Source organism: Podarcis bocagei (genome assembly GCF_964188305.1).
Source record: "Podarcis bocagei genome assembly, chromosome: 3".
Taxonomy (NCBI): domain Eukaryota; kingdom Metazoa; phylum Chordata; class Lepidosauria; order Squamata; family Lacertidae; genus Podarcis; species Podarcis bocagei.
Window position 1 is genome coordinate 48,803,592 of NC_138127.1, and position 26,986 is coordinate 48,830,577.

General features: G+C 40.7%; 1 long non-coding RNA gene across 2 annotated transcripts in view; it reads left to right on the forward strand.

Annotated features, from left to right (window-relative positions):
• LOC308582835 overlaps window positions 1-26,986 on the forward strand; it is a 121,597-nt gene that overhangs the window by 87,763 nt on the left and 6,848 nt on the right. For both annotated transcript variants that reach the window (XR_014005904.1, XR_014005905.1), the window contains exon 4: window positions 23,585-23,652. This is a non-coding gene — a long non-coding RNA (uncharacterized lncRNA). The remainder of the gene's footprint in view (window positions 1-23,584; window positions 23,653-26,986) is intronic.

Genomic DNA, 26,986 nt, shown 5'->3' on the forward strand with positions numbered 1-26,986 from the left:
ACTGAAACAGCAACACACAGGAAATCCAATTTGGTTAGTGCACTATATCACATGCAATAAAAGAAATGGATGTGATCATAATCCATTCATCTACAAACCCCTTTATATGTTCCAAGGCTTACTGTAAAATAAAATAAAAATTAATATGGTGAAGAATAAAAGTTATTTACATTTATTTTTTAAAAAAGAAATCAGTATTCTTCCATGTGATGCCTATTCAACAACACAAGGACTTCTGCATAGATTCAACATTCGCCCAGCCTATTTCTCCAAGTAACACCAAGGCTCCACCTTCCAAACTGAGTGTGTCAGTTTCTCCTCACTTTTCCAGACATTCAGGTGCTACAAAGGTCTCAGAGCCAATCACTTAATCACCCTCTCCAGCTGTGTTAATCAGCTGCCTCCATTCATAGATATTTACCTCTTGCCAGGCAGGGCAGTACTTTCCATTTAGAAGGGCAGCATCCTGCAAACAGTGAAGCCCATCTGCAGGGAATAATAACAATAATAAAGTCCCATTTGGAGTTCAGTAGCACCAATCAAGGACTGGAGGAGTTCCATTCTGCTAAATGGAGCATTTAACGCCCAAGAGCCTCAATTTTGCAGACAAGCGAAGATGGAGAAACAGGGGTGAAAAACAACAACTTGGATATTCCAGCTATGAAATGGATGCAATAACATTTCTGTGTCCTCCCTTTAAAAAACTATGGGTTTTTATTGATACCTTTGTTGAATGCGCTGATCTCACAGTGATGATATTGGCTGCAACAACATTCCTGCTTAAAATGAACTTTGATTCTTATTTCAGCTAAAAAGTTATTAGTTCCATACAAGATCATTCGGCAGTAGTCCATTAATCTGCCACACTACAATTTGCGCTGGGATTAGGTCAGGATTGGATGAAGGTGTCTTTCTGCCCAGCCACGCTCACTCTTCCGTACATGGACCTCCTTGTTCTGCCTCCTGAACATGAAGGTTTGGTGGAGGAAACCCTGATGCAGTAGCCTGTTCAAAGCTGCAAAGTGGGCATTCTGGTGTGAGTCAGTCTGGCATTTACTGGATCCTGAGTTGGCCTCATTGATGTCACCTGATGGCTGTGTCCAGCTGGTACACCAGCTCCAGGCTGCAGCAGCGATTTGCCTGTCCTTGATCTTCTGTCCAGTGTGGTCTCATGGCTCTCTGAAACTCTACCAGTCAGGGTTTGGATTATACTTTTGGCCTGCTGTGTGTGTGTTTGAGAGAGAGAGAGAGAGAGAGAGAGAGAGAGAGAGAGAGAGAGAGAGAGAGAGCACTTTATAGAAGTACTAAGGGCAGCATTTTTATCTTCCCATCTTTCTACATTGTCATTTGAGGACCAAAGCTGCAGGAATAAAGTGAGCAGCCTTGAACACAATGGTGCCTCTGCCCTGGAAAGATTCAGCACATTTCAAAACAGTCATAACAGTTCTCCCACTCTTTGCAAACCATCAGATACATGTAAATCAGTGGTTCCCAAACTTCTTATGGGGCCACTGCTACTTTAGTTCCATAAATTCATTCCTAGTGCCCCCTAGGGTCACAACAACAAAATTCTTCAAAACAAAATCAAACATAAAATCAAACAGGATGCTAAAATGGCTATGCTCTTCAAATGACCATCCAAGCACCATTCCTCTAAATAACCACACCAAAAAGATCTGGATAGAAGGGAGGTTTTTTTTAACTGGATGAGTCTGAACTTGCTCCAAAGTTCAGGCTGCATGCTTGAAACTATAATCTGTATTTTTGCACCCAAGAGTATTCTACCTGTGTTCTCCTTGCTGCTGCATGGAATAACACATGAACCAGACCTTTGGCTTTAGTAAGTAAAGCTTTTAAACTTACTTAATAATGTGTGAGAGTCGTGTGCAGTGTTATTTTTCTTAAAAAATGTTTAGGGGTACTCTCATTTTCCTACTCACATTGAAATGCTGCCCCTCAATGAGGCCAAACTTAGATTCACAAAATGTTTAGGGGTATGCATCCCCCTGCATCCCCCCAGATGAGAATCTGAAGTGCAGAGCAATGTGTGCATTTCAAAATGCTTTACTGCCATTTGACCTTGCATCTTGTATATTCAGAAGTAGTCTTTTGAGGACATTGTATGGTGTGGTGTTGGCTTTGATGAAAGATGACTGCTCCAGTAAGTACATATAATTTCTCCATATAATTCCCCAGGAAGGGACTGGACAGTAGGACATACTGTCACATTCTGAGAGAACTTCAAAACTGATTTTTTTGATATCGTAGCCACAGAGAAGGCATTAGCTGCTTTTTAAGCACATGTAAAATGTTAAAGAAAGAGGCAGTCTTCAGACCACTGCATAAGTACAATATGGATTCATTCACCAATTGGTTCATTGATTAATTTGCAGAACTGCATTCTGTACATGGATGAAAAATTGGGAGGTTTGTTCCAAAATAAAAAAGCAGGCCAGAGTCCTCCCCATACTCAGTTTGATTCTAGTTTAGGCAATTGGTTTTTTGCCATCTGTATATTCTTGGGGTTTCTAATAATCTACCACTAGCAAACTACATGGTTTTGAATCTTCCATGTCAGAAAAATCAATTGTTATTATCATTTAATCAATTTCCAAATTGCATATCAAGAATAAAATTATTCCCAAGAATTCAAGCCTGCAGTAAGTAAGCTGAGAGAGGTTCTTATAACTATATTCGGAATTGAACGCTGTATTCTGTAAGGCATGAAAGATGGAATGGTAACAATGAATGCTGAAAATGCACAGTGACAAATCATTAAACTAATCCCATAAGAATCCTGGCTGTCACTTTATACATTTTCTAAATACTTAGAAGACACTGACAGAAGTTTATTAATGGTTTGTCAAACTGCTTACATTTCTCAAATGCAAACGTTGCCCTTTCTGGGATTTTGCATGCACCAGATTATCATTTTCATAGCTACATTTTGGAGTAATTGAAATATTACCAGGACAGGCAGAGACTGAGAATAGCTAACAAACTAAAAACCTGTGATTCCTCCCTGAATTTTGTGGCAAAAATAAATGGCAATGTGATGCTTGTAAGATTTATTATGGCTGCATTCCTAACCATGTCTACTTAGATGTAAGTTAGGTTGAATACTATAACATTTTTCTAAAAAACCAATTGTGTCCTGTACAGAAAGTCAAAATCAGCCTCTGTCAACCAGCTCAAAAGCTGCAATCCTATCCACACTTTTTATGGAGTCAATTCCATTGAATCCAGTGGAATTTTCAAGAAAACCTGATGCAACAGCTATGTATTATCCCTTGCAGAAAATTGCTTCTTATTCCACTCAGTATCATCACAGCCAAAAGACAATTCCAGCATCTTCCTCCACTAAGGAATAGTGGAAGTACAACTGGGGCACTGAGGCAGGAGAGCTGCAAAAGCTGCATTTTGGATGTGTTAACCATTTTAGTTTTTCGCAAAACCCCTACGACAAGCATTAGAATATTAGCTGTATTCAGATGCTGAAGCATAGCTTACCATGGCAAGAATGTGAGCCCAATTCTGGCTTGCTCTCTCACCTGCCTTCACCCTCCTCCTCCTCCTCCTCCAGCATCACCATGAGGAGGCATTGGGAAGATTAATCTCAGTTTGTTGTTTTGTCAGAGCTTGAGACTTCAGCTTGATTCAAACAGGCTGGGTGGTTTAAACAAGCCATCATTAGATTAACCACAGTTTAGGGTTTGGACAACATGCTAAACTGTGGTTAATCAAAACCGGAAGCAAAAGCCTTCATGTGGCCATACTGTGACTCCAGGGCTCATTACTCATACTTTAGCTTGATGTCCAAATGTAGCCATATTCTGTCTCTCACCTAGATTATAGAGTTCTAGTACACAAAACCTCCATGTGAGTTTTAGGGTACTCAGTTTAGTTTAGAAAATAAAAGACTAAAGGTAGGTTTGAAAAACACATATTTCTTTTTTTAAAAAGGTGGAATAATTTCTCTTCAACTGAGGATAGCAGACAAAGCAAACAATGCTAAAATGCAATGAAATAAAATGTGAACATAAGGAGGAACTTCTTATATGGTCAAGACAGCTGCAGAATCTTCTTTGTGGGCATTTAAGAAACATTTGAAATAAGTTGTCATTTCTGTTTTCAGGTGGGGAACATGCTACCCTTCAGGGCAGGGAGTTTGGGCTGCATGATCAATATTGTACTTCTAAATCAATCTAAGCAAATTTTTTAATGAAAGTATAGTATAGTACTATTGATTTCCATAAAACTTGCTTCTCATTATTTAATGTCCTTAGGATCACATTCTTTGATTGATTTATATTATCACTGGGTAAAGTCATATATCAATTTATTATTTGAAAATGAGAGCACTTTCTGTGAGGCTCATTGATTACTAGTCTATAAACTGTTATTTTATAATGGAGTTTAAAATGATTTAATGAGATACATTCTTTATTTCAGAGATGACCAACCTTTCAATGTTAGGCTTTTGATTTTTTAACCGTTGTACAGGGGGAAATTTCAGCAGGAGCAGCTTATCTAGTCACAATCTGCTGCTATTAGAAATGCTGCATTTGCTAAAATCCCCTTTTCTATATAACGAGTGGTCAAAAGTTTAGTTATTCTTATTTTCTTTCCTACTGGAACACCATCAGAGAGAGAGAGAGAGAGAGAGAGAGAGAGAGAGAGAGAGAATGAATGAATTGCAAATTGAAATTTTTGTCAGGTTCTAGTACAGTGATAGCCAATATTGTGCCCTTCTGGTGATGTTGAATTCCAACTTCCATTAACCTCAGCCAGGGATGATGGGAGCTGTGGTCCAGCAACATCCGGAAAGCACCTTGTTAGCTACTGTGATCCAGTAACATTTAGTGACTATTTAGTGAATAGTGAATATTCAGATTAAAGCTGAATATTATTTCTCTCCTAACACTTTCAGAGGCCATTGGTCACATGCAGAAGCTATGATGGCATTTCGGGTAACTTTAAGAGGGGTCGTAAAAAATTGTTAATTTTCAGGGGAAGCTTACTATTATTAAAAACCAAACAGCAGAGTTTTGTCTTCTTTAACATCCTCCATCAATTTAGAAAAAAGGAGTAATGCTTCCTATCCCAATGGATATAGTAGTCCAGTTGTCCCAATTTGATTCAGGATGACCCGACTGGAACAATTATACATCATGATGTCTTTCCTGGGCCCCTAAGTTGCTATGGCAGTAGGGAACTCACAGAACGGTTTTTTGGGGGGTGGGGTTTTTTTTCAAACTCTTCACTGTCCTGCTGGCATTATTGGGAAATGACAAGGCGTTAGCTCTGAACTGGACAGAGTTTAAACAAGCCCATTTAAGCTTCTTAGGGTCATTTCATGGCACATACCGGTATTTATTAATTTAAGTATATATACTTCAGAATTGTTCAAGACACCCAACAAAAATTCCTGATTAAAAAGTTGAATACAACAGAATACAATAGATCCTTTGTGTAACCACAGTAATAATAGTTATGATGTAAACTACCCCAGGGCTCCAACATCATGTAGAGTGGGACTAGTCCTCTTGATCCTCTGTAGAACCATATATGATGACACCTAACATTACAAAAACAAGGGATAAAAAAGCAGACCATGGTTATTAATATGCAGTGTTGAGATTGCAGTTAGAGGTGGCACAGCCTCTCCAAGTTTCCTCAGTCATTGTGGTGAAATTTTAACTTGGATGATGTTCCTGGTGACGTGCCTAAGTCATAGTTTCCCTAGATGGTCAATAGTTTGCCCTTTTCCTAAGGAACATGAAAATCCTGACAGAAAATCAAATAAAAGCAACTAGAGGAATGGGAAACTGAAACTGAAATAAAACATATCCATTCCTTGCTTTTTGAGCTAGCCAGTGTTTTTAACCAGTTTCATAAAGGTAACCCTGACAATTAAGTCCAGTTGCAAATGACTCTGGGGTTGCGGCGCTCATAATGCTTTAAAGGCCGAGGGAGCTGGTGTTTGTCCGCTTCCGCAGACAGTTTTTCCGGGTCATGTAGCCAGCGAAACCAGAGCAGCGCAAGGAAACACCGTTTACCTTCCTGCTGGAGCGGTGCCTATTTATCTACTTGCACTGTGTGCTTTCGAACTGCTAGGTTGGCAGGAGCTCGACTGAACAACGGGAGCTCACCCCATTGTAGGGATTCGAAGTGCCGACCTTCTGATCGGCAAGCCCAAGGCTCAGTGGTTTAACCCACAGCGCCACCCGCATCCCTAACCAGTTTCATAGTATAGGCCAAATGCTGCAGTGGGAAGACAAGTGGAGATGTGGGATTCTGCGAAATGAAAAATTTCCCCATTGTATTAGAGTTACAGAAACATATGTGAGAAATGACTTTGAGTTGATCCTTGGTGAACATATCTCCTTTTCTAGATGGCCAAAGGATTGTACAATGAAGCCAGAAAAGTAAAAACTGGCTCAAGCTCAATCAAGAGAGATATTTTTGTTTGCCAATAAAGTTACAGCTGTTTGCTTTTACTGGGACTCTAAGCATGTATTTAAAAAAAAAAAATTACAAAATGCAAGGAATTGTTTCATGCCTTGAGAAAGCCTCCACGAACGTTAGCATTTTAAGCATATCTTCTGTAAATGTGCTTAAGACTTATCACACACAGAAACACACAGAGAGAGAGATTCATAAAACGTGAGTGATCTGATTCGTGCCAAAATTGAAATTGTTCTGCTTCCAAACTATTTGAACATTTGGCAAAATATTTGTGTCATGACTATTTAACCTGACTCCATGTGCTGCCAGGACAGACACAGATGGGGAGAAGATAGAGGCTGATGCATTCAGTACCCTCCCAGCCTGAGTCGGGGCCTTTTCCACCTTCTTCTGACTCCTAGGAAGTAACATCAGCATCTCCTCTATATCATCAAAATCAGTGGCTACAGAACCTGGTGTCAGTCCTTCAAAATAAACACAGACCACTCTTCCAAGGACATCATGCCAACAGCCATACAGGCCTTGCCAGACTTCAGGGGAAATCATTTCTGGATACAAGGAATGGCTGTGCTTCAAGCTTTGTTTAGGAACTGATTAGGTTGCAGTGACTAATGTTGATGCCCAAGACTGGTACAAGCTGTAAGTGTTGTCAAACTGATTTGGAATAGTGACCACAGCCCTATACAATTCAACATGCGTGTAAGTAGAAAGTTATCGAGGGAGTAAAAAAATAATGCTATTTAAAATTAAAGTTGAAAGAGGAAAGCAAGAAAGTGAAAACACTTCAGCATGTTTGGAGGCCATTTAAAAATACAGCAATAAAAGCCTTATACCATAAATTAGGGAAGGTTTGAACAAGCTAAAAAGCCTGCCAGCATGAACACAGTCAAAAAACCAATGACGGTAAGAAAGACTCCATTAATGAATGGAAGAGGACGGACAGGAGCAAACCCTGACAAAATAAGTATAAGCTGGTGATAAGTCAAGTCAAAAAGGTAGGGAGGGGAGAATTTGAGAACCATATTGATAAAAATATTTTTTAAAAACCAAAACCTTTTTTAAAAGATTAGTCAGGGAAGCGGTTAGACGACAAAGAAATTAAATGGTTGCTAAAGGGTAGATTGCAGAAAAGTAATTCTATAGCCTTTGCTAGAGTAAATGTTGAATAGATGCTCAGTGCTGAACTGCTTTTGTACATAGGAACAATTCATACTTCAGCAATTTTCCTTCAAAATACCTATAAGTAGATAGGAGTGCTGTGACATTATGGGTGATATCCAGTTGTGGCAGTCCACTCAGGCAACAGCCAGTTTGCCAGCAGGATCCTTGTTCTTAGCGTAGCTATATCCAATGAGCATCTTCTCAGAATTGCAAAATATGCTGCTAACCTCTAATGCAATAACTATTATTATTTTCAATTACATATTGAGTGACAGTTTTTTAATTTTTTAAAATTCTAATAATTCTTTTTTTTTTTACAAAAAAACACAGAGAATACAACAGCCTCCAGATCCTGCACTCATATGATCCCTGTGGCATCAGGTTGTATGTCCACATATTAGTTTTGAACCATACAAGAAAGATGTTTAGAGCATTCAGCATCCAGGAGGCCAAATGGAAACTGGTCTTATGCACAAGTTCCAGCTTTGTGAGATGAGCCCATGATATCCAAATCTGAAAACATGACTTTGGCTGTTTGTCATCAAGTCCAGTTCTATTGATATATGAAATAAATAGCTGCTAAATGGCTTTTTTCTTCTTTTTGAGACTTTTATATCATGTTATCTTCTCAGCAAGAGCCAATAGTCAAACATTATTATACTGTAAATTGATAGTCCATACTTAAGCTTATACAATACTGCTCTCGAACTTCGAACTTCTTACACTAACAGTATGTTGGATTTCACCCTGTGTATTTAGGCTGCTGTCTGTAGGCTTCTCACCCTGTTGTTTCAAAAATACTTTATCACCCTTCTTTTAAAAGCCTCTGTTGTTTGGCAATAATGTTGTGGTTGTTTCCTTAGTCTTGTTCTATCCAAAAATCAATAAAATATGGTTTTAAATAAAGTCTGTGTCTGAGGAATGAACAGAGAATCCTGATGTGGAACATTCCTCTCGCAGTTCAAGGCAGCAATCAACTGTGTGAGTGAATTCTGCTACTAGGTTGTTGCTGTTGTTGTTTGTTAAAAAAACTTCTTTCTTGCAACAGCAGACGCTGCCTAGAGTAAGCTGGTAATGTAATCTAGGCCATGTGGGAGAAAGCCATAAAGTGCCTTCTTCTTATAACAACATTGCTCTGGTTGCCAGGAGAAGCATCGCTGGGATGGAAAAAAGTAGACACAGCATGGCCTCTTTCCATTTGACCTAGATTGTAGGGCATGACTGAAGCAGCGCAGGAGGGGAAGGCAGTGAAGAAGCTCTGGTAGCACAAAAACAAGGCTGACAACCACGCAGCCCAAGGGTTGTGTTCCCTCTGAGACACCTTCCAGGAACCACATGCTAGTGCTGGCTGGAGCCAGAGGCAGAAGAAGACGAGCAATCGTACTTTTGTATATAGTTGGTCAGTTCCTACACACACTCAACACACCCATCTCTAGCCTCTATCCAGGGAAGCAAGAGCTATTGTCACAGTTGAACGACGCATCCCAGCCAAGCAAAACCACTCAGAGAGGGTATGACACAGGGGCAGGAGGAAGTGCAGCTGGAGAGGGATTAAGGCTGGGGGGTCCCAGTGGCCAGGCAGATAGGCTTTGGGGGGCCACATAGGGACCCCAGGCCTGAGGTTCCGTGTCCCTGCAACTAAAAGTAACATCAGGAGGGCCTCCAAAATTCTGTTCCTCCTGAAAATCTCAGAACCTACCTGTTGTTAAATATAAAGGAATGCCAGGGCCACATGGAGAGCTGGTTTCCCAGCTTTCTTGAGTCTTGGCTGACTAGGCTGAAATAAATAAATTGATGAATGAGAGATGATCCAAACTAGCTCATCCCAGCCATACTCACTGGTGATTTCATTGTTTTAATTTTCCTACCCTCTGCTAGGAAATAGAATGAAATGTTGGTGCATTTCAGTCCCTTTCTCTCTTTCTCTCTCACACACATACATTAAAATCACAGTACTGTATCGCCAGATAGGTGGTGGTGATATTCCTTATTAAAACACAAATACTGTAATTACAGTTTATATGTGATTATCCTGAGTCTGCACAGAATGACTTTAAACAGCCAAACAGCCATTAATTTTACTGTTCAAAGAGACGCTCATAATCTTTTAAAAATGTCATATAAAATATTCATTTCCAAATGCCCTACGGTGATTTTGGAATTTATTTAAAGTGGGCTGTTGATAGCTCTTTTATAAATAAGCAATTACAGTACACTAAAAATATCATGGCCCATCACATTATACATTCTATAATTTCATGGATGAAAGGCCTAAAGCTGATCTGCATAAATGTGGCATGCCTCTCAGCAGGTGAAGGGTTTGATTGCACATGATAATCAGAGTTATTATTTATAGTAACCATTTATACCTGTTATTTATTAAAATGCTGTAAATCATATATTGATTTCTTGCAGGAAGTCACCATGGCTTGGCTGAAAAGTAAGCATAATAGTACTTCAGTACTTTTCATGTTCATGTCCATGCCGCTAGTCTGAGCCTAGTTTTGAACCCATAATAGGTTAAGATTGTTTTAAAAAAGTTAGCAGAGCAGAGATTTCATTAAAATAAGGCAGTGATTGCATGCCAGTTTCACTGACAGGTGCTTTCTCAAGTGATAATAGATTATATATGGTGTGCCACTGTTCAATGTGCCTCTGTTTGGTAATTTAATTTATGAGATTTGTGGTCCAAACTCAGGACATATCAAATCTTCCTGGGAAGTTGCATTGGCCTTCTTATCAAAACTCTTTTAACTTTCCTCCGAATTATTCAGATTAGGATAATGATGATTATCTGTGCATGAACATGCTGCAGATCTCACTTCAGGTGAAATCTGGTGATCCCTGTAGGATCCTCTTAATACATCCTGAGAGTCTCATAGGCACTTTTTAAGCTTCCTTCTTCTCTGTTTCTCAAAAATTCCCAAATGTATAACTTTGAAAATGTTCCTTTACATGAGGAGTATAGACCTGTTTGGCCCAAATGCCACATTGGGAGTTGACCAACCACCCGAGATCTGCATGCCAGTGGTGGGCAGGGCCAAAGTGGACAACACACGTGCATTTTTGTGTGTGCTCACATTCCCCTCCCTCATACAGACCCCCCAGCATCTATGCTCACCACACATGCGTACCGTATAACACACTCTCTTTTTAATGCAGCATACATACAGACTAAACACTCTCGTTTGGTAAAGGTAAAGGTAAAAGGAACCCTGACCATTAGGTCCAGTCGTGACTGACTCTGGGGTTGCGGCGCTCATTTCGCTTTATTGGCCAAGGGAGCCGGTGTACAGCTTCCGGGTCATGTGGCCAGCATGACTAAGCCGCTTCTGGTGAACCAGAGCAGCACACGGAAACGCCGTTTACCTTCCCACCAGAGCGGTACCTATTTATCTACTTGTACTTTGACATGCTTTCGAACTGCTAGGTTGGCAGGAGCAGGGATCAAGCAATGGGTGCTCACCCCAACGCGGGGATTTGAACCGCCAACCTTCTGAGCAGAAAGTCCTAGGCTCAGTGGTTCAACCCACAACACCACCCGCTTTAAAGGTAAAGGCACCTCTGACCGTTAGATCAAGTTGAGACAATTCTGGGGTTGTGTGCTCATCTCACTCCATAGGCCGAGGGAGCTGGCGTTTATCCGCAGACAGCTTCCGGGTCATGTGGCCAGCATGACTAAGCCGCTTCTGGCAAACCAGAGCAGTGCATGGAAATGCCGTTTACCTTCCCACTGGAGTGGTACCTATTTATCTGCTTTATCTATTTATCTACTTGCACTTTGGATTCAAACTACAAGAAAGAAGAATCCACCTAAACATTAGGAAGAACTTCCTGACAGTAAGAGCTGTTCCACAGTGGAATTTGCTGCCAAGGAGTGTGGTGGAGTCTCCTTCTTTGGAGGTCTTTAAGCAGAGGCTTGACAACCATATGTCAGGAGTGCTCTGATGGTGTTTCCTGCTTGGCAGGGGGTTGGACTCGATGGCCCTTGTGGTCTCTTCCAACTCTATGATTCTATGATTCTATGCTTTCCAACTGCTAGATGGGCAGGAGCTGGGACTGAGCAACAGGAGCTCACCCCATCGTGGGAATTTGAACCGCCGACCTTCTGATCGGCAAACCCTAGGCTCTGTGGTTTAGACAACAGCACCACCTGCGTCGCTTCTCGTTTGGTAGGGTTGCCCTATGTCCAGGTTTTTGTTCTTTGGAATATGGTGACCCTAAAAAGGAGCCACATTGTCACTCAGTAATCAATGAGAAAGAGGACCCAGCATTGCACGTGGCAGCTTAGAGAATAAAGTAAGAACCCACCCCACCCGTGGGCAAGGCTGGGGAGGGGGTGCATTTGGCAGAGTTGTCCCTGCATCTGTGACAATGGAGTGACACAAGCATCACTCCACTGGTGCAGCACTCCCCCTTCCACCCCCTGAACATGTAGGACATGTAGTAATGCTGTCAGGATGCTCACCACTGATAGCCAGGAGAAGACCTTGAAACAGGGTTTTCCAGAGTCTAGGACAAGATCATGTCTTAGCTAGACCAGGATCCATTGGCTCCTAAGCTGGTCTCACTGCTGTCATGTGACAGCTCAAGCCCAATCTTACTGCACGCCACCTTCTGGTCCAACTACCATGAGCGGCAGGGCTACAGCTGTGGCAGTGACTCTGCCGCTACGTAAAGCCCCACCATTGAGAGTTGAAGGTTTGGATTGCATCCTGACAATTGCTATTATGGTACAGTCATTCACAGACTAAGACCAACCTCATCAGATGCAAGAACCTTGGGAGTAGTGACTTTGTCTGGCACATGTACTACAGTAAAAGAAGGCACCACCAGGCCAAACTTCTCCTTGCCATTCAGCTGTCAAAAGCAAAAGAGAAGTCTACAAGAGAAAAGTGCATGGCAGTATGTTTTTTTAATTAAAAAAATAATACATACCTGTCATAGTCAAGTATTTTACAAACATAAGTGTCCTATTTCAGGCAAGGTATTTGGGCCTAACTCAGGAGAATCAGGTAAACTGTGTTTATCACACAATTTCAGGAACAATGGCCCGATCAATCAAATTCAAGCAAACTTAATAGGCACACAAATTGCAATTACATTTTGTTAATCAGTAGGGTCTATTATTATTATTATTATTATTATTATTATTATTATTATTATTATTATTATTATTAAATGAGAATGATTGGAACTGAAGAAGACAATGATGAGTTGGCATTGTATGTCTTTGCTTTCTTTCAACAAAATGTTCCTTGTGTGCTCTTCTGAGAAGAATACAGTCATGCTTTGACATGAAAAGGGAGCTATTGTCAATGAGCTATGCAATCTATTCACTCCCTTATTGTAAGGCCTTCTCACATTTGCTACAAAGAGGCATTTCCCCCCGCTAGACCAATCCAAATGCCCTGCAAGCTTCTGACTGCTGCCTTGTTGTGGCACACTGTGAATCCCATGACTGTTGCTGCTGCTGCTGCTGCTGCTGCTGAGCAATATGGAAGCTTCTCTGCATGAGTGACCTCTAGACAAAGTTCAGGAGGTAATGAAAGCTCTGGTCACGATGAACCTGATGACATTTCCTTAGAATGAAGCATTTGAAGACACTTGGCCAGTCTCTTACCAGAACCTCAAGTTTGATCAACAGCCCACTTTGAGCTAGAATATTAATGAGTATTTAGTGTGTTTATGAGTCACCCTAGAAACTCCTGTCACCCCAGAAGCTTATAGAATTAAGCTTCTTTTGTGTCATTTATTTACTTCAGTTCGTCAAAATGTGGCTCAGATGCAAGTTCTTGGACCCCACTGGATTCTGGGCTGGTTTGCTGCAGTGTTTTGGCACATGTGCAAATGACTGCTTTAGACAACTCAAAAGCAACCCACTGTACATAAAGCTAACCTATGTTACTTCTGACCACGAGCAAATTGTTCAGCACACAATGAGGCAGATTGGGTGGCAGGGGGGCATTTAAATCTGGGACACCCATTTGATCAATTGACTTTGTAGCTGGCTGCAGTGCATCCTGGATTCACAGTGTGCCAGTTTTTGAGTGTATGACTTTGTCCTAAATTGGAGTTATACAGAGCATACCTAAGCCAATTCTTTGAAAGAAGTTGTCCCTTGATAAATTTAAGGCAAGAGCACAATGCAATGCAGCTTGACATGCCTAAATTGCTCTCAAAACCCAGGTGTGTTTCCTTAGCCATGCACTAAAGAAGTTTCTGCATGTTGCTCAAAGTAGAAAATTAGGTCAAATTCAATGGCATGTGTGTTGTGTATGAAACCTACAGTGCTTGTACACACAAACTAGGGGTAATGTAAGTTGAGCAGTTAATGTGCATAACAACCAGTCATTATGCACATTCTCCAGGCCTTGTGTACACTTCATTAAAAAGGAATGCACATGTTTTTGTCAATACAGATATTCTCCAATAGGCCTTGGTAAATCTGCACATCTTGATGGCATTTTGTGTATTCTCCAGGCAGAATGCCTGATCAGTACACAGAGTTTTCAAAAAAATACTGTTTTCTACCTCTAGTTCAGAGAGTCTGTGCCTTTTTTCATGCTTCCTCTGGCCCACTAACCAATCTTATATGGGCCACAAAATACTCACCTGCTGATCATGTTGAGCATATCCATGTTATTTAATCCCAGAAAAAAATCCACTTGTGGGCATCTTAATGCAGAAAATTGCAGAGTAAAGTGATGAAATTTGTAAAAATTACAGGAGTGTCGAAATAAAGTGGCCAACTTCTTTCCTGCTGCATTCATGGTGGAATCATGGGGGAGCAGCAGAAAAGGTGGGGGAATAATGACATTGCATACCCAGTGCCTCAAAACTCGCTTTTTTGGGGGTGGGGGCAGAATCACGGTACAATATTGTGTGAGATCACAGTGTCCAATATGGTCACTGTTCTCTTGCAAGAAAAAACTGGAAGATGGCATCTCAGAATTTGCCGTTGCGGTGTTGGAGGGGTGACATTTTCCAGTGGTGTTTGTTATTGTGTCACACTATGCCCACTGATGTGAACAAAATTTAGTACAGCCTGCTAGTATCAAAACCCCATCTTCCTACAACACAGCAGGTACTGTGGTGTGAAAAACACATTAGAAAATGGGACAGAAGCACTAGCATTATAATCAGGAAAACTAATACAACATTCCCCACATCTGACTATACCCAGAAACTAAGGAGAAGGAAGCTGAGTAGAAGTGCTACCCCTTGGATTGGTTGTAAATAGAAAGGTTGGGGTTGGCTTAAGGCAGACTGAGACTGGTGGGGCAGTGCCCCCTATACCCTAGTGGAGCAACCCTCACTGACCACAGTCAGGCAAACCCACCACATTTCCCCAAGGCTGCAAGAAATATTCCAGCACAAATGTTTATGATCAAACTGTCGGTTAAACCAAATCAAGCTGTAAGGCAAAAGAGGGCATTTTTTAAAATGGTAATAATAAAGCAGCAACATAAATGAATGCAACAACAGTTCTGCTTTGAATGTCTCTGCTGTTTGTTCACAAATGCATTTCCATATTATTTCGTTCCATTGACATGCATTTACCAAAGCCCTATTGCAAGAAAAGATGGTGTGGGAGTTCTACCCAGGGACTGAAAGAATAATAATAATAATAAGGTATTCCCCACCCCCATTCCTTTCTTTTAACATTTCATGGCAGAGAACAAACAAAAAAGGCTGGAGCTCAGGTGGGAGGTTATTTATCAAGAGGGTATTTGTAATAAGCATGAGAGAAGTGTCAGCTTGGAGAAAGGGGAATAATAACTGAATAGAAGATTGAATGCTTTCTCCTGAAAACATTGATAAGTGGTAGCTGAAAATAATAAAAAAGGGAACAGATGCACACATATAAACAGACAGAAAACTGAAAAATGTTCCCTGTGTAAATGAGAATGGAAAAGGCTGGGGGGGGGGAGCCCACCCAATATAGAGCTCCTTTTATCCCAACCTACATTAGCAATATCTCCTAGTTATTCTAATTCAATGTGCAACCTCCATCCCCAGTCAACATACCAGCCGTACATGGTAGAGTACTAGTGGCTTGAGAATTGATTTAAGACTTTTCTCCTATCTCCTTTCAAAACCTATACAGACACCACTGAAGACCACTTCTTCAGCTCTTATTGTATGTCCTCCTCTGCTGTTATAGTGAGTGTCTGCACCAGTGTTGGTGACTAAAAGGAATGTGTAGTATTTGTAGGGAGATGTTCCACACCATTGTGCATGGCTTAACGTTTATAGCTGTATTGGCCCTGTTAGTGCCATCCCCATGGAAGCAGTTTTTGATGGTCATCATCTGGGGGAGGCCCTGAACTTTCCCTCTCAACATTTGTAGCATTTGCGAACATTCCATTCTACCAAAGTAGTTTAATTAGTGATAAGCATGTGTGTGTATGTGATTCACAGCTGTCATCTATAATAAAATAAAGCTGTCAATTTGGAAAAAATAGCAATGAGATAGCTATGGGAGCTAGAAATTGACTCTATTTCTAAATTAAAGCTGGGATTGATGGAATGTCCTGGATAAACATGGATGAAAGTGGATTTGAAGTCATACACTAAGTATTTCCTCTGTGGTGTCTTTGCATTAAACAGTAGTCTTGCTCTTTTTGTAGCTGAGGCATATCCAAAATTCCATTCTGCCTGACAGCAGTGGGGGGGAAATCTACATACAGACTGACCCAACAAAAGATAACAAACTAGGGGTATATTTTATATCCCTTGGTATCATCGTCTCTTATTTCTGTGGTGTTTAGATGATAAGGATGAGTGATAAGTGCTGCAAAATATCAGAGCTTACACAACACAGAAAGGAAATCGAAAGAGGCGTAAGACAATAAAGTATGAGACAAGTATGATCATGCAGCAAAAGAAGCATTTAGAAGATTTAGTTTGGAGAAATGGTGGGTAAGAGGCGACATGACAGAAGTTTATAAAACTATGCCTGACGTGGAGAAAGTGTCTCAAGAGAAGTTATGCTCCCTCTCTCATAACACTATAGCTCATGCACAACCAGTGAAGCTGAATGTTGAAAGATTCAGGGCAGATAAAAGAAAGAAGTTCTGCATGCAGCACATGATTAAAGTATGGAACTCCCTCCCTCAGGAAGAAGAGACGGCTACCAACTTGGATGGCTTTGCACAAATTCATGGAAGATAAGGCTATCAGTAGCTACTAGCCATGATGGCTCTGCTCTGCCTTCACAGTTGGAGGCAGCAATGTTTCTGAATCCCACTTGCTGGAAACCATAGGAGGGAAGAGCTCTCTTGTTCTCAGGTTCTGCTTGTCGGATTCCCAAACAACAACAACAACAACTTATCTGGCTGACTCCCAACAAAATATTAAAAACACAATAAAACATCAAACATTAAAAGCGTCCCTAAACAGGGCTGCCTTCAGATGTCTTCTAAAAGTCAGATAGTTGTTATTTCCTTGACATCTGATGGGAGGGTGTTCCACAGGGCAGGTGCCACTACTGAAAAGGTCCTCTGCCCGGTTCCCTGTAACCTTACTTCTCGCAGGGAGGAAACCTCCAGAAGGCTGTCAGTGCTGGATCTCAGTGTCTGGGCTGAATGATGGGGGGTGGAGACGCTCCTTCAGGTATATGAATCTGGTTGGCCACTGTGAGAACAGGATGCTGAACTAGATGGGCCACTGGCCGGATCCAGCAGGCTCTGCTTATGTTCTTAAGTGAGAGGAAAAATATGGGTTGGAAGGAGAAAATTGGTGTGGTGCACTAAAGGAGAATGGAATACAAGAAATAAGAGATGAAAAGCACAATCTTCATTCTTAGATTCCACCAGCTGAGAAATGGCAGAAATGACACTAGAACTTGATATATGGTGCCAGCATGAAAGATGCACCAATGGAGCTGCCCAATATGCTGGCAGAATGTTCAGCCAATGGGTGTTGTGTTCTACTGACAAAGATGCACCAGTAGAATGGCCAAAATGCGTTGGAGTTGTGGATGGAACTTGAATGTCACAGGAGAAAAGTACAGTTGCACATATTGTACTTAGGCACACGTCTGGGAGTGAGACTGCTTGTGTCTAGGGTTGGTGCAAAGTTTTGTTACTTTTCATGGGGAAAGAATTATGGGTCTCATGAGCAGGAAAGGGGCTTTCACAGGAAGCAACATAATGCTGACCCCTAACAAGCTCTTTGAAGAAAAATCTACTGGAGGGCCCAGCATCATGCTTTCATCATAACTGCTCTTTTCACCCCTGCCCTGCAGCAATACAGTGGTACCTCGGGTTACATACACTTCAGGTTACATATGCTTCAGGTTACAGACTCTGCTAGCCCAGAAAAAGTGCTTCAGGTTAAGAACTTTGCTTCAGGATGAGAACAGAAATCGTGCTCTGGTAGCGCAGCAGCAGCAGCAGGAGGCCCCATTAGCTAAAGTGGTGCTTCAGGTTAAGAACAGTTTCAGGTTAAGAACGAACCTCCGGAACGAATTAAGTACTTAACCCGAGGTACCACTGTATAGGTATTTATGTTGCTAAAAAGGGAGCAGAGAGATCTGAGATCTGCAATGCTCATACAAACCTGAGCATTCCAAAACATTTATTGGTGCATCATGTGTGTAGATGTTTCAGTGGGCCAGAGAAACTCTTTTGTGAAGATTTGGCAGGACCACACTAATGAACAAGCCAAGCTAACTGACAGGGTTGTCTTGGAATTATCTCTTCATTATGTTGCTAAGATTGATTAGGAATTAACATGTATAGAAGGTGTATTATCAGCTGATGGCGAAGTCATGTTTTCTTGCCCTATCAACCAGACAAGGTCAGCCAAATATTTGGGAATTAGCCTTGATGCTGGAAGATTGCCAGTTGTTTAAAGCAGTATCACCAAGGTGTTTGTAATAATCTCTACTGAAGATATATTTATTGTGAGGCAAGGCTTTCAGTATCTGCATAAATTGTAGGTTTCTGACTGCATCTGGAACTTCTTTCTGTGGAACAATCATATGAAAAAAGAAGCAATAAAATTCAATTGGATAAGGAAAATAAGGGAGAAAATGAGATAAATCGGAAGCAGATAATAGCCTAATCTGTCAAATTCTATCAAGTGGGGGTATTTATGACTAGAAATCTGAAGCATGCGGTTTGGATTTATAAGAAGGTAAAACTGGTAATGGTGGCCAGATCTCTCAGTACAAAATATCCTTTAATGAAAGACTTTGAAGTTGCTTTCACTTTAAACTAGTTCCATTCTCTTTCCTTTTAATATGGACTAAATGTTCTCTGATCTATGTTCCAGATTTTAAAAGCTTAAACACAAAATAATTTTGTTGAAATGAAGAGTTTAATATTCTTTCTTTCTTTCTTTCTTTCTTTCTTTCTTTCTTTCTTTCTTTCTTCAACATGGAATCTGGATCAACTAACACTTGATAACAGATATTTTGTGCAGATTTTTTTCTTCAATTTTTTTGCATTTGATATTGTATTTATGTTAGTAAATTTATCCATTTTAAAGGCTTCAATATACCCAGTTACCTGGGACTAAGCTATATTGAACCCAGTGGGATTAACTTCTGAGTAGACATGCATATGAATTCTCGGTTAACAATCTTTCTGCAGAGGAAACTAATAAAGAGATGAGATCCTTGTTATAAAATAAGATATTTTGAATAAAGGAACTATTGAAATAATCTGTCCATCACAACCAGAGCACACCTTACCAGCTAGCAGTTCTGCTTGGCCTCCATGCCTCTCAGTAGGGAATCACGAATCGTCCCCACCTTTTCCTCCTCTTACTGCAGGTGATGAGCAAGTTTTAGATGAGTAAATAGCTTTTCAAGAGGACAAGACTTCAAATTGTGGGACTAACAGCACTTAGAGCCATTGGATGGAGTATTTTTACCCTCCTAAAATTTGCAGAAATGCCTAAATATCTTGCTCGACACTTCACAGATGGCAATATTAAACTTGGTAACTTCTTTATAACACTGAGTTATTAGGTGTCACTCCATTCAAGGTCAATGAATTCATTTGCTATCTAATTTGAATGTGACGTGATCTAGCTGCCATTGAAGTTAATGTTCCTTGATTAATAGCAGCTGAAAAGACTTTTCTTCTCCTCTTGAAAAGACCCTTCCATTTATGGTATTCGGAAGCCATGAAACGTAAAACGCTCAATGCATGAGTTTAATGCATGCAGTGCTTTTGCTTAGCATAGAGGTGGTATGGCGTAGTGGACAAGGCTTGCCTTGGGCTCAGGAGCCTTGTCCATTCATCCATGAAACTCACTGTGTGGCCTTGGGAAAATCACCATTCTTAGTCTATTCTTCTTCATAGTGTAGTAGCTGTGAGAATAAAGCAGGATAATTATGTGGGATGCATACAAAGGTGCCCTTCCTTGAATGGAAGCAATCGCTCCATTTACAGGTGGGAGCCTTCCATTTGTGACCTGGATTCAGTAGAGAGTTTCCATGAACTTAGATTGGGTGAGTTTCCTCTTTCCCCTGCAGCCCCCTGTGACATCTCCCAAGCTGTTATGGAGAATACGCCAAATTTCCAGGGAAAAAAGGGCTCTGGGGGTATGTTGTGGTCTGAGGCTGTAAAGGGGAAGCTGAGACTCAATGGCATTCTGCTCCATGAGTAGATTTCTACTTATGGAATGCTGGTTCCCACCTCATGTGAGCTGCCCTGTGGACCTTGGACAAAGCGTGGGATACAAATGTGATGAATGTATTGAATTTAATCCTGACATGTGTCTACTGCATCAATGTCCAAAAAGGTTTCAGGCATTGAGCATCTCTATCAACATGCATTTACAGGCCACTTCCTGACACTTCTGAAACCATACCAAGTGACACAAAGCATCAAAGTGTCTGGAGAAGGACCTGGAAGTCAGCTGTGTTCCATGTGGGCTTAAAAGTTAACATTAATATAGCTGTCTTATGAGATGCAAATGTGTTGCTTTGGGTTTTCCATAGAAAAGTAAAGTAGGGTATCATTAAATGTAGGAGGCATCATCTTTAATCATTGTTTAAATGAAGCAGTTTATGTCAGAGTGATAAAAATGAAATCCCCTCTTCCTCACAGCTATTAAACTTATAGGAGCTCCATCTTACTTGGATAGTGCTGTTCTTGCACTATATGTCCACCTACATTTAAAGTCCAGATATTCTGAAGATCCGCAAGGCACAATGTGAGGACCTTCCTTGTGAATAAGGACTAGTGTTGATCAGAATTCTTACCAAAAACAGTACATCATCATTTGTCATTGAGAGGTCAACATAAAATAGCAGTTATCCATGAACTTGTTTTTACTGTTGTGCTGTGAACATTTTTTTTAACTATCCCAAGATATAACATTTTCTCCCTATCTGCACCTGCTTCTTTTTCCTCTTTCCTATCGCCATCAGAACAGGTAAAGAAAGGACTAGCAAACCTGCCCAGGAGTCAATGCACGATTCTCACATGTATCCGTGAGTGCCATGCCTGTGTTGATACAGCACATCTTTGCTAACACATGGCTTATCTTTGAGTTGGGCTCTCAATTAATTGGCCTTTCTGCTTTGCAAAACTGGCTACAATTCATGTCAGCACGAGGATTCCTAGGGAGCTGTTTGGTGGTGCAGGAACACAATAAACCTGCAGAAAGCTGGATATTTGGAGTGATTCAGAATTTTTAATAGGCTGATTATCTTGTGGTATAAAAGCATTCTCACCTGAGCCAGAGTTTGCTGAAGACAAAAGAAGTCTGTATGCCTGTCAGAATATCCTTTGAATGTGAGAGAAGCAAAATAAAAGCATCGTCTTACAACATAGATGACCCAAAGTCACTGAGGGGCAAGAAATGGCTTGGAGCCCCAAGAGGACATTTTTATGGTTTAAGAGTAGTAGAATGGTGTCTGAAAAGAGCAAATAGCCTGCCTTTGTGTTTGTATACTATGCAGTGCGGTAACTTCTACCACCTACCAGGTGTGCTTCATTGTATAACCAAGTATTGATTGTCTTCTGGGTAAAATTCAATGATAACTGAAGTGTCACAAGCTGCATTTGATCATTACTGCAACTTTCATTGATTTTCCCATTGGCTAGCCAGCACAACCTTTTCCCAAAGAGAAATAACTACATTTTGAAAAATCAGCCCTGGGAAAGATTTTCTTTAATTCTTTGGGAAAATGATAAATAAATAAATGAGGAGTTTGGTTTCCTTTCCTCTTTAGAATATCAACATAACTTGTAGTTTGTAGACAATTACATTGTATGGCAGAGGTTTATGCTGCTAAGACTTATTAGCTTTTTATTACATTACCTATGGGAAGGAATCACAGTTCAGTGGCAGAGTACAGGCTTGGCATCCCAAGTTAAAAAAAACACCAATTTGTGGGTGATGGGAAAGATCACTTTGTGCTTGAGACCTTGGAGAGCCTCTTGCAGTCTAAGAAAGCAATAGTGATATAGCTGGACCATACCCTCCAACATTTCTCACTTTCTGCCCTGAAGATTCCAGCCAAGCTGCCTCCCATTTCCCTCCCATTTCCGAAGTTTGGCTAGCATTTTCTGGCAGGCAGGTAATCTACACAACCTACGGTTGGAAGCCCTCATTTGAGTACCTGCCCTTGCAACCTGCTACCTGGCCCAGGAAAGCTCCACAGTGGCCTTAGAATGACATTTTCTGTTTCCTTTGGGTTCACTCTGATGCTGAAGCCCCTTCTCTGACCCATTTTGGACAGAATATATACTATAGGTATCAAATTGAAGTATCACATTCAGTCCACTGAATTCCATATCTCCTCTCTTGCCTGAAGAACCCCTGTGCAGCCATATTTGGCTATGTATCACCTCATCTCTCTCTATCCATTTCTTCCTGGCCTTCTTGGGCTTCTGTCCATGCCTGCATTGATCCAGTTTTTTGAGAGTTCATGCTGGAGAAGCAGCGAGCGGTCAGGGTTCCTCCCCCATGGCCCAGACAACTCCAGTGACATGGAAAGGAATGGTGCTGTGGCTCCCATGACACTAGCAGACAGGAAGGTGCTTTGCATCAAGAGAAATTGGTCCATTGCAGACCCTCCACGTGTCCCTATTTTCCAGGGACATCCCTGATTTAGAGAAGTCATCCCGGTTTCTGATTTGATCCCATAATGTCCCCCCTTTCCTTAGGATGTCCATATTTTCATTGGAGAAATGCCAGAAGGTATGTAGTTATCTAATCCCCAGTCTGAAGGCAATCCTGAATAGGGAAGGTTTTTTAAAATGTTTGATGTTTTATTATGTTTTTATATATGTTGGAAGCTGCCCAGAGTGCTGTGACAACCCCAATAAGATGCTGTGACAACCCAGTAAGGGGTATAAATAGTAAAATTATCGTTATGGAATGGGATGTCCCTATTTTCATCAATTCAAAGGCAAGTAGAGATACTTTTAGACAAGGAAGAATGAAGAGCTTAGAGGTCCCGAAACACCAGCTGAGTGTAAAAGTGAACAAAGGTTGAAGTGGCTGTCTCTACTTTTCTAAATAAGAGTGCTTGACTGCAGGTAGGTGTTTTTTACTGCTAGCTGGCAGGTCACACAAGATTTCAGGGCACTGCAGAGATTTGGGGTAGGTAACCCTTGGGGTCTCTTCCAGCTCTACAGTGCTATGATTCTGTGATTCTAGGGCTCTCAGTAACCAACTGATAAGTCTTAAGGTGCTGTCTGGATTGCATATGGGGAATTTTGAGTTTATGCACTTCCAAGAGCAATATAAAATGAGACAAAGAAGTCCAGGCCGTTCCCTTGTCTATCTCAATAGAGGGTGGTGACTAGTCTTGAAAACACAGCCAACCCTCGATTGCCAAGCCTTGCTAGTTAATGTTGCAGATATTAAGGATATTCTGAGCCAATATGATAATATGGGGATATAATTGTGCTATCTGGAAATAGCTTTGTAATCTGAGGGTTGATCATTTATTTGTATGCCTTTCTGTTTCTTCCAACAGGGACCAGTGATAAAAGAGGACAGAATCCTGAACCTTTAATAACTATGAAGAAAGAGGCTTTTCATCAGGTATTTGCTATGCATGCTGTGCTTCCTGAAATTATCTTTAGAAACTTTTAATAAAATACACCTGGCTCTCCTTTGCATTTGATCACTTTATTAGGTGGCTCTTTTAACACATGTTTTAGAGTTAACACATCCACACACCACAATGATTTAATGCTGGACATTTCTCAGACAAATCATTTTTTAAAATTCTTATTACCAACGGAACCAATGTACTTGTTTATATTTGTTGACATAGGGCTTTCAAAAGTGGGCTCTACATTAGTTTGTCTTAATTTCCAAAATCCATATTAATTTCATGCTATAAGAGCTATGAATTTAAGATCTGAAATGCAGCTTCTATCGTCTTAGCCTTATAGGATTTATAGCTTTTCTGGAGTAACCAGGAAAGGGAGAGAGAGAGAGAGAGAGAGAGAGAGAGAGAGAGAGAGAGAGCAAGTAGAGAGAATTATGTTATTAACAGTGTTTGAACTTCAGTATGTCAACTAGCGTGTCCGTCATGGTGTAGACAATTGATCCACAGAGATTTAACCCAAAGCACTTTTGCTTGGCCCATTAAGCTGGAAGCTGCTATAGAGTCATTTGAGAATCGAGTTGGCTTTAAATTATTATCATTTATACTAGAAGGCCGGCTCATCCCAATTTAGGAAAAGGAAAGTGGAATAGTCTCTTTTGGACTGGAGAGGAAATAATGTACTTCTCCTATAAAGCTAAAAGGTAAAGGACCCTTGAAGGGTTAAGTCCAGTCAAAGGCAACTATGGGCTGTGGTGCTCATCTTGCTTCAGACCGGAGAGCTGGCGTTTGTCCACAGACAGCTTTCCAGGTCATGTGGCCAGCATGACTAAACTGCTTCTGGTACAATGGGACACCACAATGGGATGCCAGAGCGCACGGAAATGCTATTTACCTTCCCACCGTAACGGTACCTATTTATCTACTTGCACTGGTGTGGTTTTGAACTGCTAGGCTGGCAGGAGCTGGGACAGAGCAATGCGAGCTCACCCCGTCACATGGATTTGAACCGCCAACCTTCCAATTAGCAAGCCCAAGAGGCTCATTGGTTTAGACCACAGCGTCACCCACTCTCTTCCTATAGGACCATAGAAGAAAGAGGAATAGAGATGAATTCCAAATCAACTATTGTTGCAGGTTTAGTTTGTTACAAAGACGATTTTGCGTAGCTGACGACTCACTAGGAAAAGTATTGTTCTGAGTTTGGGAGAAGGCAGATCCCCCAAAAGTCTTAAATTTAGTAAATGTTAGGATTAAATCAATGCTTGGAGTATTGAAGAAAGCTGCCAGACACTGAATTAAGTAGTGTCAAAAAGACAGGCAAAATTGGTGGGGCTATAGCCTTTAGACAATGGTGTCACTTTAATATTATAGCCACTGTACTTTGGTTCTGATCATGAATGTCCCTCCAACTAGTGGCTGCTATTTACAATTTTTAAAAAGATACACACAATGTCAAACCATACCTTTAATGCCATGTGTAGTTTGGCCCTCAGTGTGACACAGAATAAGATCAGGGCTATTTTTCAGCCAGAACTCAACCGGACTCGGTTCTGGCACCTCTCTGGTAGGCACCATTGCCATTAAAAGGGAACAAGGGAGGTGTTCATGGTGAATTCTGGCACCTCTTTTTCTAGAAAAATAGCACTGGATAGGATCATGCTTTCTTTTTATTATTGCTAAGATCCTTTTGCTTGGAAAGTTTCAGAGTGCCCATCTCTCTCTTTCAAAATGGTCTGGAAGTATCTTAACCACTGAGGTGAAATCCCCTCAGTTTTCAGACACAATGGGGTGCCTTAGACTATGCCTTGCAACAAATGACAGGATTCTGTTTATTGTGTTATATTATTACATTTATATTCCATCTTTCCCCATTTTATCCTCATTGCAACCCTGTGAGGTAGGTTGGACTGAAAGACAGTAACTGACCCAAAGTCAGCCAGTGAACTTCGTGGCAGAGCAGGGATTTCCCCCTGGTTTTCCAGGTCCTAGTCCAACATTCTAACCACTATACCACACTTGTTCTTGGTGTGAACATCTAGACCACATTGTGAAATAATCTGTTTCATTCTTCCCATTAGTGAGAGAGTTCCAGAAATCTTTAGATAGTGCTTAAAAAAACAAAACACCCTCTTCTTTTTCCCCTGTAATGATTTCATTTGACACTTCCATCAAGTCAGATACTTTTATGCAAAATTCATACTGTGCAATTCATATTTTAATAGTACATATCAACTCAGAAGAAAGTGCCATTTTGCTTCCATGGAACTTACTCCTAGGGAAGTGAATTTAGTATTGCAGTCTATATCCACTTACCTGAGATTGAGCCCCATTGAATTAAATCAAACTTACTTTTGAGTAGGCCTGTATAGGATTGTGCTTTCAGGGAAATAGTTTAAAATGCATTTGAAATTCTTTGCATTTTTTTTAAAAAAACAAATACATTTTTAATTAATGTATAGCTGGAAATGCTTAAAATATACGATAATTTCCATCCTCAAAGCTTTACTGTCAGACACTGTGTTAAGCCACCATTAATCATAAGTGGCTACAGTCATGTGGTCATTGTAATTTGGTCATGCTGTACAAAAGATAAATGATATGGAATACTATTAGCAATGATGGTTTTAATGTAGACATTTATCATTATACGAGTTTGTTTGATATGACTTTGGGATAAAATCAGGGGGAAACTGCCTAGCTGTTAATTTTTTTATGCCTTTAATGATCATTTGCATACTTAAAAAATGGAAATAAAAGAGTACTAGTGTTTTCTGGTCCCCTTTCTCCCCCAATGTTCAATGACAGAATTACAGCTGACTCTGAAGGACCCAAATACAGAATAGTTAGAAAAGCAATGATGACTAGTTGTAAGCTGATGCCAATTTTTTTCATATGAAAGTGATGGGAATATTTTTTTGGGGGGGAGAGCAATTTTTTTTTCATTCTTAAAAACAACAACACCTTGCTAAGCATTTTTACGCACTGATTGTCATTTGGTCATACTTGCTCCTTTCCCCGACCAGTATTTTTGTGTCATTAAAATAGAAAAATCAAGAGTATCTTATAAATCCAGCCAATCAGGCTCCATGTAGAAGGGAGATGCTGATGTCACATCACCATGCAATCAGTCTGATCTGGATACATGGTGACATTATGAAGCGAAAGTAGAGTGAGGTCAGTGCTACCAATCCACAATTTGAATGGTCACGTAAGTGGCAAAATTGGGAGGTGTGTTTCAAGGCACTAAATGTTTCATGAAATTCACTCTCAGTTTCACTTCAGCTCTAATCAGTTGTCATATATTTGACATTAATAATAGAA